This window comes from Lepeophtheirus salmonis, chromosome 8 (genome assembly GCF_016086655.4).
Source record: "Lepeophtheirus salmonis chromosome 8, UVic_Lsal_1.4, whole genome shotgun sequence".
NCBI lineage: Eukaryota > Metazoa > Arthropoda > Copepoda > Siphonostomatoida > Caligidae > Lepeophtheirus > Lepeophtheirus salmonis.
Genome location: NC_052138.2, coordinates 19,370,046 through 19,374,708, shown reverse-complemented (window position 1 = coordinate 19,374,708; position 4,663 = coordinate 19,370,046).

The window sequence follows — 4,663 nt, the reverse complement described above, 5'->3', positions numbered from 1 at the left end:
CCATTTAATATTCCTCTCACTCACTCAGCCCAACCAACACCATCACTTTTTTAAAGACCATCTGCAAATACGCAACAAAAAAATATTTATTGATCAAAACCAAGGCATGTACAAATCATAAACAAATAATAATTTTATAGTTTATCTGTTGAGCGACCAGCAGAACACATGTTTTGAAGTCGTTTACATCAATTTATACCACAGATAGGCACAATAACAAACCAACACATTATAATCATTATTTTTATTTTTTAACATTATGAAAAAAATAAGCTATTTGGCATTTCATTTATAAATTACTCTTTATGATATTGGTTTTAGTCTATGTTTGGGGTTTTTAGCAGACATTGCAAATGATAGAAATGCACGTTTTCTCCTGATACAAAAAAGAAACCATTTAACTCATAATTGTGTGTGTATTTATATATATCTTAACAAAGTAAAATATATCTGTAAGTATGAAAAACAGTCACAGTGTGACTGAATATAGTGCTGTCTGATATTTATAACAAACAATTTTTTATTTTAGATATAACAATGTAGTCGTTTTATTGAAATATTGCAGGCGTGTACATATAGCATGGAACGTGTATACAGAGTCCACTGTTTATAGTGCTCCCTGATGTATATCGCTTACATATTTTTAATCAAAGAACTAAGAATGTAGTTGATTTTTTTTTTTTTTTTTTTTGTGAGATATTGCTCTACAGACTTATTATATTTTTCCCCTCAAACTTTTATTAATACTCTTTCATTCTTAAGAAGAGAACACGTCATTTGTCATATGAATTTTGAGTTCTTACGTGTGAGTGTGCTAATAAAAAACGGCAAGTAGAAATGAGGATTTCCTGGGGGTTATCTTCTATATTATTTAAACAAAATTTGTCTTTTAGCCGAGACCTAATTACTCTAGTTAATGCCGGGTACTACCACCAGTATATATATATAAGTGCATTAGGAGAATCCTTATTGTTTTTTAATGTTTTTTTTTTTATGAACCACAGGATTTTAGTAGACATTTGATCAAAAATTGTTAAAACAATTATTTTTTTGAAAAATCTTTTCCATCAATTCTTAAATATTAATTTTCTATTTCTATGAATTTATGACTTAGGTTGCTTGATTTTAATATTATAAGGTTTCCAAGGGATCAGTTTAAGAAAATAACTTTATTTTTTTCAAGAATAAGTAATTATCTTATAAACTGTTCACATTTTAAAAACAATGACATTATAAAATAATCACCCAACATCTCCCATAAATTAATATAAATTTGAAATCAATATTTGACAGTTATGTAAAAGTTTTATTGAAACAAAAATTCTTTTAAATAATATTGTACAAATATCTACCAAAATACCGTGGCTGATAAAGGAATAATCATTTTATTAACATATGGATGGCCCTTAAGTGCATCATTTATATGTACCAATATCATATTTTTTACATTTATGAAAAGTATTGAATAAGTTCTATTTAGACATAAAAATTTAATTTTTCTTCTTGAAACAAAACAATTCTGAAAAAAATGTATTGTGTATTGCGCTCTTGACATCATCAATGTCCATTTTTATATGAATAATACATATTACTTTAATTAGGCATAAATGAATCTTTATGCAAACTACATTTTTGCATGAAAGATACTTAAAGTATTGTGTATTTAGATTTTCCTGAATAAGTAGATGATACTTATATTAAAGACTATTTTCCAAAATTGTTCTGAGGGGCTAGACACATAGAAACCCACACGGAAACTTGCACCTACGAACCCAAGGATGCCAAGAAATAAGATAAAAAAAACAATTATGTACACTTAGAGACAGCTTTTAAATTGTAGAAAGGGATCCGCCTAAAGAAAAAAAAAGTATGGCAATCAGAAAAGAGAAAAAAAAAAAAAAATCGGTCGAAGCGTGTGCTCCTTCTTCTTTTTTGTTCATTATTTAATAAATCGTTCTGGTGTTAACATCTCCCTCTAAAAGAATGATGATCGCCTATCTTTGGTGTAAGTTGATTTAAAAATGTATAATAAAATAAATAACAAAAAATTTAATTATAATTATTATATTTTCCCTTGTAATATATATTATTTTACATGTAAAAGGTTCTCTTCTTTATAGTAGTAATTCATTTTCTTCCATTTAATCATATAACAAGCAGCTGATATTAAAAGGATCTTAATTAAGGTATACCATATGTTGCAGTTCCGCCTTTTCCTCGGATTCTTACACAAATCCCATCTCTGGTGATAATATAGCTATATTTTCAGGGTTAAGATATTTCACATAATGACACACTTAATTATAAGTATCAATTAAATAGATTCAATATCATGTATTTACTTTAACATACTGAAGTAGTTTAGAATAATATTATTGAAAACTATGCCAGTGGAGAGTGATTTTAAATTTGAGATGTTTCTCAAGAATCAACAACAGGGACAGAGCAGGATGGGATAAAACGTGGAAAGGACCCATACTATCTTTTAGGTTCCATATCTAATTTTAGAGATTTGAAAAACTCAAATTTATTGTGTAAAATTTATTAAACTTTGGATTGACTCTTTCAAACAGTAGTCAAAAATAAATAGGAGCCCAAAATGTCAAACATTTGAGCTATGCGTATTCAACAGTAGGGAAAGCTCCGCTGATACCTCTCAACCCCTCAATCGAGGTTTCTTTACCAGGTCTTTGACTTGGGGGATGTTGTTAGGTGTCCTTGTTTCCTGGGAACGTTCACGGATCTCCCCTCCCCAGAGGTCGGTGTGAATATCAGACACTGTTTTGCCCAGTTTGTAGCGTATCAAAAAGTGGGAGCCATCATAGTGAGTTTCCATGTTCAGTCGCTAATAGAGAAACATGTGCAAATGTGGTATGTAGGGCTTAGCTATTTAGTCTCTGAATAACTATGGAATGCTTTTCCACCATAAAATTCATGGGAAAATGGATGCTGGTGGAATTTTGTAGGTAATTATTCTCCTTTCCATTCAAACGAACCTGTCTCAATCATTTCAAAACAGTCTAACAAATGTATATTACGTATTTACAATAAGTTATACAAGCTGTGCTTCACCTCGTCAACCCATTGACAATTATAATAATAAATAATGCATATAGTACATATATTAACATAATATATTGAAGACTCAACTGTGCTTATGGTTTTTCTAATCATATATCTACATACTTCATGATTTATCTCCCCATGATTTCTTATATAAATAAACTTTAACGAGGCCAAATGACAGTTAAACCTTTTTTTTCTTTTAACGTCATTTAACCAAAACCTTCCACTTACTTTTTCATGTTTGAAAACGACTTTTCGTGATCAATCTCTCTGTATACATATGTATGTTTTTATGATTCGTGACATATTCTTTTTGTCTGTCTCTTAATGGGAATGAAGAAGATCCAACAGGCGATTAATAATAAATCAGTCCCTTCATTAAATAATCATGGAAGGAATTATTTCGTTTATAAAATAATAGAATAGTAATGAATAAAATAGAGGGATTTATTAATTAATGGCCTTCATGTCTCATGCAAAGGATGTTTTATTAAACGCGTTAACTCACTCTTACATCAGTTTTTTAGACAGACACATACCAGAGCTGTGGCATTTGACTCAAGTCATACTTGAATATCATGAAGCAGTAAGACTCACAACTTTTAACTTAAGTCCTGCAAAGGATTAATATTATTTAAGTGTCAATTATATAGTTTAATCTAAAAAAAAGGATGATTGAATCAACAGAGCTGGAAGTTTGAGCTCAAGTTGCACATAAGTATGATACGTTTGTTACGGAGTTAATTAATTTAATATTGAGACTCGGCCCAAGACCAATTTTTTTTACAGGTTCGGTATTTAATGATTTTTTATTAAATAGCGATAATTTCGTTCAGAACGCAATCTCAGACTGTAGATTAAAATACAATAGTTTTTAAATTGTGGAGCAATTTTTTTGGTCTGAATATACAGACAAAAATTTTGATCTCAATCTATGGACCGATTTTCTCACTTATCCTGATTTATGAGGTATGTATATTTGATTTATGCAGGACATTTAACTTGATACGACATTAATGTGCATGCTCACAATTTTGAAACACAACTGACGTCATAACTATTCATCTACGGAATAGTACTAGACCAAATTTAAAAGAGACCAATCCAGAAAATTTTTGTTTCACCGGCAAATATTTCTTCCAGACCGATGTAGACCATATTTTTCTTGGAGACGGTCAGTATCGAATTTCTTTAGAGGACCAAATTAGTTCAGTAAACAAAAAAAATAACAGTGTCAGGCTGGTCTAAGATTATTAGACTGAAATCCAACACAACAACAGAAAATAATATTTTATTCAAATTTAGTCTTATTATTACAAAAAAACATCTTTGAGTTGTTTTTTTATAATTCGATCAAATTCTATTTTTGCCTATAAAGGGCTGGTGATTACTTTAAACTTAAATGTTTTTGTTTCAAAAATTGGGTAATAATAACAGCATTGAAAAAAACCAAAAAACCCTTTAGATTACGTCTAAAAAATTTTTTTACTCGCTTTAATGTCATATTTTATACAACTCTGGACATAAATATAATCAAAACCTTCTCAACTCAACTTGACTATTTGTTGTACTTTTACTTTGATCTGAAGGAGTGTAA